Genomic DNA, 9751 nt, shown 5'->3' on the forward strand with positions numbered 1-9751 from the left:
GACAACTGTCCAGAATTAGTTGTAAAATCATAACAACTTGCTATAATTTTGGTCGTAGTCTATGCTTTTGTTGTTTTCTTTGCTTCACATGCAGTAGAAAGTCTTCGTTTGTTCCCTTATTCCCTCATGCAATATTTTCTCCATTAGTTTGTACGTTTAAAATTATTTCTAATCCTCTAAAAATTTGTCGCGACCGTTGGCCGCTTAATGATTGCCTTACCTTATGAACTAGCCCTACCCAACAAATAATCTTGGGTCCGTCCCTGGTCTGGATTTAACTGAAATCACCTGATTTAAGTCTGATCTGACTCAATATGTTTGTTTGTGTCAGATCTGACTCAACTGATTCAAAAAATGTGAGTCAATGGTTTAGGTCTGAGTCAGAGGTCGAGTCAGATCTGATTCAAAATTGAAAACAAACGGTCTGATATCTGATTCGTCAAATTAAGATCGCGAGTTAGATGCAAACAAATATGCTAAATTTTTATTTTTATTCTTTTGTTATCCTTTCATTCTTTTCATTAGATGCAAACAAATATACGAGTCGCATTAGTCAAACTCTCTTTCAAGATCTAAGAGCACTTGATTAGGTGGTGTATGTTTCAAATAGAAAAGAACTTACAGACAAAAAAAGACTGGGTGCATGTGAACCAGAGTCACCTTCACACAAATTCACGAGCTCTGGAGTGCAAAGGTCGTACATAAAAAATGGCCCTAACTTTTGAAACATGTGAAAAATAGGTGGGATGATCAAATGAATTGTGTGAAAGATATTAGTAGGAGCAAATCACAACCGGAGCAAATCACATGGTCCTTCAGTTTATCGTTAGCTCCCACAATTTATACATCAATACATTTGTCCATTTTTGATCGTAACAACGTTACAATCGCGTCCATTACGTACTTGCAAACAAACAGGCATTGTTACAGCGGCATTTTGGCTGATGATGAAAATCATTTTCAAGCCAGCTTTCGGCGATTTTGATACCTTGGCCGCGCTCTCCACCCGATATGCGTCTACGTCGAAGTCCTCTAAGAATAAGAAAGAACAAAAAAAAAAATCAAAATATACAGACAACCAAAGACAAGCAATCAAACATAGTACCACATGAGTTTTGTCGCTTCCTTGCAAAGTCAGTACAGCCCGCGGTGCGCATTTGAAAAAAAATATTCCCAACGTCGAGGGGCTTTGACCCACAGGGCTGAAAAAGGGGCTTTGACCCAAACAAATTCTTTGCTGGTCATTAAAAATCCAATTCATGTCAGCGGCTCCAGCTCCCAAAATCTATCAAGTACAATAATGAAGGCACGGCTACGTTTTCCCACCCCTTTTTAAATTAATTGAGCACTTAATATTGCTTAATGGAGTATGAAATTTGTGATGATTATTCTAAGTATGTTTATGTTGATCAAAAGTTGACTGTGACACATGCACCACCATTTATACAAGTTGACCTCTGTTTACGAGGTTGATCTTTATAAGTTAACCGCTGGCATCGGTGGGTGGGCGAGATGCAATGATAGGCAGCTCCATTTGTTAATCATAGTAAAACCAACACTAGCAATATTGTATTAGAAGGCACCATTTTGGTCATTATTGATCATGCTAGTGCTATACTTTTTTTGGTAAAGAGTGTAAAGACAGTATACTGCGGGTCCTATACTATTGGAATTGGATGAGTACTACTGGGTTTATATGCCGAAAGTGCTGAATCTAAGACCTGAACTGAGAAGCTGCTGCATAGCCGAAGCTCAGGCAACGGAGGAAGAAGTCAACTGAGGAATTCAAGAGGAGCTGGAGAAGTGAACCAGCTCAATAACCATTTCTGTTCTGTTTCGGTGCAAGTACGAGTATAGGTAGCGAATGGAAGTATTCGACTCTTGAGTAATGAATGATATTTCAAATGCGGCTACTTCACCCACAGCATACTCAAACGGTCATTCAATATACTCCGTGACCCGTAATGATACAAGGAGATGTTTCCAAAATCCAAACTCAACGAGATAAACGAGTAAGGACATGAAACAGAAAAAGAAAAAAAAAATATTCATTGCAAATACCATCTCACAATTTCCGGATCATTTTTTTTTTCTTTTTTTTCTTTTTGTAACAACCAAACAGTAACATGATTGAAGTTCATATTTTGGAAATATGTTTATCTTACAAAGCTTCACACCATCTCACACGTTGAACGTTATTTTTGTGAATAAAAACGAAATCGTAATTGATTTGAAGCTAATATTTTGAGAACATGTTCCTCTTACCAAGTGCTACATGCATACCAAAAATGAGCACATTTGGAAATACAAAACCTCACAATCTATCGGTCTTAATTTCGACAGCCAGACGTCCGTTGATTTTCAACAGTTCATTTTCAAAGTAGTAGATAGTGGTGTTATATGTATCAGAATACACTCATTTTCGGTAGGAACGTAGAGCTAGGTAATAGTAACATATCCCCAAAGTATTAACTTCAAATCCGTTACAGCTTGATTTTCATTCACAAAAATGACGTCCAACATGTGAGATAGTGTGATAATAAAAGTGTGAGGGGATCCCTCCTCATCTTACTAAGCTTTACATATCTACTAAAAATGAGTGCGTTTGGAAATAACAAACCTCAACATCTATGTATCTTAATTTCGACGCTGATTTCTAAAATAGTAGATGATGCTGTAATACGTTTCGGAATGTGCTCAATATTGATAGATATGTAGAGACTTGTGAAGCAAACCTAGCTCCAAATTATTAGCTTAACGTTTGGTTTTTATAGAAAACAATTGTGGAAATAAAAGTGTTGAATAATGTAAAAATAATATTGTGAAGGGATTCCCAGTTATATACTTATACCTACAATAATATAGATATTTGATTTAAATATTATTTTATATTGGTTTAGATATATATTTTTTCTAATAAGGATGGTCATATTAAAGCAAAATGAAAATACTCCTTTAGTCCAAGTTATATAGGTGGAGAAGTGATTTTTGCTTGTCAACTAGATAGGCGGAGTTCATATTTCTAGGTTATTTTTAACATATATGCCCTTATTAATGTCGCATAAAAATCACCACTATTAACTTGATGTTTCTGGTATTGGGAATATAACAAGGGGCAAAACAAAACACGAGAAGAGTGTTTATAAAACCTACATTTTTTCCTTAATTTAAGATATTTGGGTTCTCCGCCTACATAACTTGGACGGAGGAAGTATTTACAATCCTAGGAAAATTTTAAAACAAAACTACATCTGAATCATTGTGTCCCGGTGAAAAAAATATTATTTAGTAAACTCCCTATCCAAAATCGGAGAAAAGTCATTTGTCCAATGAGCATAATGAGCTCGATCGCTTCCATAACTTTACCTATAAAAGCTTTTCTGTTTCTTTCCTTCGAAAAATGACACATAACGACACACATTACCTTCCGCAAAATCTCCTTGCATCTTCCTGCTAGTTTATTAAGTTTCCACAACTCAAAAATTCTCGAGAATCATGAGTTACCCAATTTTCTTTAAAATCATTAATAAAAGGAGACCATATTTCGAAATAAAAATGACACCATACAAAAATATGGTCACCTTTTCTTCCATATTCTTACAGAAAAACCATTTATTATCTTGCACATTCACACTTCGGTGTCTCAACATACTCAAAGTAGGCAACGAGCGTTGAATGTATTTATCATCAGTGTATAGCATAAAATTCACTTTTTGGTGAATGTTTTTCTGCCATAAGTACATCTCAAAATTACTATTGGCAGCCTCATTCTGTTGCATCTTATAATATTTCTTACCTATCGGAGATAAATCTCGAGCAAATCTTAGAGAAGATAACACTCAATACGATAGAATAAGTAAGAACAGATCACGCAACTATAGAGAAAATAGTTGGGTCTGACTTCACGAATCCCAAATGAAGTCTTCAAGTCGTTAACCTATAATGGTTTTGGAAAAACTTAGGTTAAAGGAGAATTGACTCTAGTAACAACTAGGACACAGGAAAGTGTCGGGGTTAGGTTTTCCAGTTGCTATAATTCTCTCTTATATAGTCTTCCAAATCAGGGTTTGCTTTCAATCAAAGCTAAGATAGCTTAGTAAACAAACCATTCAATATTCACCATTAGATGAAAACTTTATTTAAGATTCAAGCTAAGTCTACTTAAAACCAAAACAATATCTCTCCACCATTAGATGGTCTAAGATTGTTACACAAAAATGAAATGTACTTTCATTTAGATATGGGTAACCATACCTAAACATGTATATTAAGTTGGATCAATAATAGTTAACCGAAGTTATCCATACGAATACTTTTGCCTTAACCACATTCATCTAACACTTCTAGATGAACTATGATGATCAATCAACCATGAAAGATAATCAAATGAATATAATTGTGTTTCAAATAGAGTTTCTCAATTGTTCACTATTTCACAGAAATATATATGAACCAATTGAATCAAAATCGGATCGATTCATAAGAATCAATTCATGAACATTAAGCCACGGTTTGCGAAGATTGCATTCCTTAATTTATAAATGTATTTGTTCATGACTATGAAAACATAATTAACCAATTTTAGAACCTTAACCACTAAGTTTGCAAACAGGTACACAGAATATAGTTTATGGACTTTGGTCTCGTCCGGCAGTTTGCAAAAGTGTATGCATACTACTGTCCCGGACCTTAACTTAGGTAGAACTGTTCCCATACTGGTACACAAACTTGGTTCCTGAACTTTAACAGTTAAAACCGTTGGCATACTAGGTATGCGAAAAAGGTTCCCGAATATGAATCATACCACAACGGTTTGCATACTAGTATGCATACTGTGTTGTATCCAGACAAAGTTTAATTGTTCTAAACTCCCATTTCAATCATTGAAACATCCTTATAAGACGACAATAGCTGTCTCACACAAACTATTAGCTTATAAGTAATTTTCAAGTGATCGAATGATCAATATAAAACTTTCTGAGTCGACATCAAATGATTGTCTCACACAAATTATGTAGGATGTTTCAAGAAAATTTTCACATGATCATCTTTAATTTGATTTATTATTTAGTTTCCAACAAATAAATTGTTTCCAACTAAACTCTTCAAGAATATTATGAACAAAGAAAAAAGCTTCCAACACATATTTCGAGAATTAGATAACCGAGTTAAGCTCATCTCGAAATATCAAATATGTATAATATAAAAGTCTATATAGCTATACGACTTAGTATCATTAGGAGATAGAATAGAATTGACTTCTGAGTAATAGATAATTTTTAGTCTCCACATACCTTTTGTTGATGAAGTTCCTCCAAGATCTCCTCAGTAGATCTTCGTCTTCAATCGATGAACGCCGTGAAGTCTAAAGCGCAACTACACATTCTATCCTAATCCGAGACATAGCTATAAGTAGACTAGAAACCAAAACTTATAGTTTTGATCAACTAAACTTGACAAACAAGATTGAGATAGCAACGCTTGCGAGTTCGACCAATCAATGCTCTAACAATCTCCCCCTTTGTCAATTTTAGTGAAAAAAGTATCAATACATATGGATTACAAATTAAATAAACTTTGTAGATTCTTATCCATCATGCTTGATTTCCTTGGTTCTTCAACATTCCTTGAATTCTTCTCCTAGCATCATTGTTGTTGAAGATCCGTAGCCATAACAATAAGAAAACGTATGAAAAACATTTGTTTTCAATTGTTATACAATATCATAGTATTATTACACAACATCAAAGTCTAATTGTATCACAAATTTAACAATAATACTACGGTGATATGTATCACTCCCCCTTAGTCAATACTTCCATCTCACAATGATCCGTAAACCATATGTATGTAGTGTGAACTACCAAATAATTCTCCCCATTTTTTGTCAATATAAATTGGACAAGGTACGAAAATTGCAGGATCATAATGAAATTCTCAAAGAGATAATTCATGACTAAAAGAGAACATATCAACTTAGTTTCGATGATTTCACATAGTCGAAACTTAGCGTATTCATCAAGGAGTTTATAAAGATACAAGATAACTCCTACAATATTCCACATCCTCACTCCCCACAAAGATTTGGAAGTTAAGCACAAGTTCAATTAAGAACTCTCCCCCATAAAATGTCATTCCCGAAAGAACAACAAGAGCGACCTTACTTTTACAAGAAAAAAAGAATTTTCTTGGATATTAACAAATTACATGAAACATGAATTTGTGTCTAGAAAACTCAAATAAATTAATCACAAGAAAACCATATACATTAATTCAATCGAAAATACTCAACATAAGAAATCTTACGGAGCCATACAATACTTTCACTTAGAAGTGGATCAGGGAAACATCAATACTGCAGAATATTCAAAAGTTCATTTTATCTTTTATCAATATTTGCATAAAGAAATAATAGACTTAAAATTTGAGCATATATGATATAATCATAGTTCACGGACGTAAACACACATATCCCATAAAATATTTTTGCAATATATAAAACCAATAAAGATTAATACTGCAAAATCAACTTAGAATTTAAATAAATAAATCTAAAATATTGCAAGATGAAAATCGTTGGAAATAAATATGTGTAATCACAACATTTGCTATTCCAAACCCTAGTTATCCTTCTCAACATAAGAATAAATTCTCATAGTAGATAAAGTTAATTATCGAGGACTTCAGGTGGGAAAGACAAGGAAGTCAACTTTGTTTGATAAGCGAATTTATTTACATCTTTTAGTATATATTCTCGAACATATTTAATCACTTTGAGTATTATATATATTTAATACGAAATCACAAGAAAAAATATTTTTTTTTTGTGTAGAGCCTCATTTATATAACTTCGCCTAAAACCCCCGAATACTTTGATACGGACCTGGATAGAGGTACTTGCTCTGTTTTTTTTTTACGAAGATCAACTCTAGGATTAATTTCGTTTAGCATTATAGCGAGCCTCATGCTCTGCTTCAAGAGAGACAACTTCTTCTCTTGAAATGATTGGCTTTTGAGTTAGAAGTACGAATCAGACCTAGGATTGCTGAATAAGGAGTAAGAAATGAGTCAGCTGGTTTGTCTGTCTGACTAGAAATCTCCTTAAAACTATCTGGACACTAATTGTCCATAATAACAAGATGTTGTGCTTGAACATGATCTACATCAAAGATTTCAGAGAACCAGATCTGTTCTTAAAAGGACAATGTGAAAGTATTGTTTCAATGATTCTTCCTATGCTCTTTTAGCGCTTTGTTTAATATCAGCTACCTCACTTTGTTTTGTCATTCTGATTAAGAGTTTCATCTTCTGTATCCAAAACTATATCTTCAGATTCGGAAACATGTGCTGAAGGTTATGGTGGCATTAATCTGGAAATTTTTGGTAAAATGTATTTAGTTTTAGATGAACTTTCTTTTTTAATTGCCTTTTGTTTGGCTATCCAGTTTGGAAAAACATCATCTTTATGATCAATTACACGACAAGATGTATAAAAGAACCCTGATACCCTGAAGTACCTACATTTAATGATATGCGGTTGTACTCTCCCTCCAGTAACTAGAGGTATACCTGCTGGTAGAGCACGTTGAAAAGAGATACGAGCGCTAACTTTTACATTATTTTTTAGTGGATGATTACCAGAAGGATCCTTCGCATCAATGATCTCACGAAGTTTGAAAGTAAGCAGATGAAGATCTTCAAATTCAGTACATTCATTCGGTACATTACATAGGATGAGCCACATCATCTCTTCAGAAAATAAAATTTGACAGTTTACTGGCCAACCAGTAGGGGGCACAACTCTGAGAACAATAAGATATCCACAAGCAAACAATGGACGATGCTTATTAATTATGTAAAAATATTTTCGGCTCAGAATTTTATCAGAACTTTGTTTCTTAAGCCGCTAAAGGTTGTTACAATTGGATTTTGAGACTAAGGCTGCACAAGAATCGGTCACTTGTCCCAGTACCGGACTGGAACCGTACCGGAACCGGTGTAGGAGGTACAGATACCGGGACTGAATATGAGAACCGGTATAAGACTGGGTACAGGGAACAATTCTTAGGGGAGTACCGGTCTGTACCGGCTTGAAAGTCCCGGTTAATAAGCGCCGTTGATTATAATTTATGGATTGATCTTAACCATCCATTCTAGGATAGGTTTATAAGAAAAATTTCCGATCTGTTTCTCATTTTTATTTTTATTTTTATTTTCACTTTCATTTTCAGTTCTTCTTCCCTATGAAGAAGAATCTCACGATTCTCACCGTCGCCTTCTTCCCTTCTACTGAAGAGTCTCACCATCCTTCTTCACTTCTTATTTCTACATCTTCTTCTGTTCTTCTTTTCTGTTCACCTCTTCTTCTACGTTCTTCTTCTTCATCTGGTTTAGGGTTCTTATGTTTTTCATCTTTCTACTGCTAGATACTAAGGTAAATCGATTGCATCTTCTCAATGCTCTTACAATTATACAATCTGGGTTCTGTTTAATTTTTTCTAATTGCATGTTTGATTAGGGTTTTTTTCGATTTGGTCAGTCATTGAGATGTGTATGAGATTTGTTTGATTTAGGGTCTTTTTCTTCAGTGATTCAACAACAGCAACCCCACCAATAATTGCATGTTTAATTATGTTTGATTTCAGAAACTAATTGCAAGTAATTGTGTTTCAGTGAAATATTGATTTGGTGAAAGACGAGACAGCAACCGGTGGAAATAAATTAATTGGAAAGTGTGGATGGGTCTGGTAGAGTTTGAGCTGGAGAACTTGAATTGGTGATGGTGTGTTAGTTGCCGATACAGGTAGCTGGTGGTAATATGCTGCTCGAATTACAGAAGAAAAAGGTTGGGTTTGAGCTGAAATTAAAGAAGAGAACATGAAAAAGGTTGTTGTTGAAGGAGGGATTAAATGGGCATTGGTGGTTGGTTTCTATTGAAGTGATGGAGATTAAAAGGGTTTGTGAATGCATGCTTTACAGGGAAAGACCATGAGGCAGTGAATGGAAGAATGAAGTTGAAGTGCAGTGAGCTGTAGGTAATGGTGTTGATGCTGTGCTGTTAATGGAGGAGATCAAGATAATGATTGGTGGTATTGGCTGTGAGTTATTGAAGCAACAAAAGTGAATGGGTCAGATGCAACTGTTGTGCGTGCAATAAGTTACAGAAAGAGTTGCAGGTAATGGTGAACTTGACTTGCATATGGTGCTGCTTTTGGTATTTGGATAATGATGTTGGTGGATGGATTATTTAAGAAGGTAAAATGAGTGGGTTGGTGCAGCGAAGCAGCTACAGCTACTGCTTGAACTGGTAATTACAGTTTGAATTGATTTTGACTTAGTTTTAGGCGAGAAAAACCATGGAGAAGATTGATGTTTCTTCCATTGGTTTATATAATTAAATGAATGCTTGTTAAATGATACCCATAACTATGGAATTAAATAATTTTTTGGTTAGCTGTAAGTTTAATTACATAATTATAATTGTAATAGGTAAAAACCCGTTACCGGTCTTACAGGTACAGTTACAAGTCCAGGTACAAGTAAAGGTACCGGTCGTCAAAATTAGGTACCGGCCAACACCAGGTACAGGGACCGGTTTCACCAGAAAACCGGGTCGTACCGGCTCATGTGCAGCCTTAATAGTGACTATTGAGAACAAATGTGGTTTCTAATAGAAGAAATAGGAACCAAAGTCTTACTGCAAACATATCCTACCATACACCATTTCCAGTTACTATCATTTTTAGCTTAA

The 9751-nt window shown here is 34.7% G+C and overlaps 1 long non-coding RNA gene across 1 annotated transcript; it reads left to right on the forward strand.

The window, feature by feature from the left end:
* Positions 1 to 8219: 8219 nt before the first annotated feature.
* LOC113353635 lies at positions 8220 to 9453 on the forward strand. Its single transcript, XR_003361432.1, has 2 exons — positions 8220 to 8434; positions 8674 to 9453. It is a non-coding gene; the product is annotated as an uncharacterized LOC113353635 (long non-coding RNA).
* Positions 9454 to 9751: the final 298 nt, after the last annotated feature.

This window comes from Papaver somniferum, chromosome 2 (assembly GCF_003573695.1).
Source record: "Papaver somniferum cultivar HN1 chromosome 2, ASM357369v1, whole genome shotgun sequence".
In the NCBI taxonomy this organism is placed as follows: domain Eukaryota; kingdom Viridiplantae; phylum Streptophyta; class Magnoliopsida; order Ranunculales; family Papaveraceae; genus Papaver; species Papaver somniferum.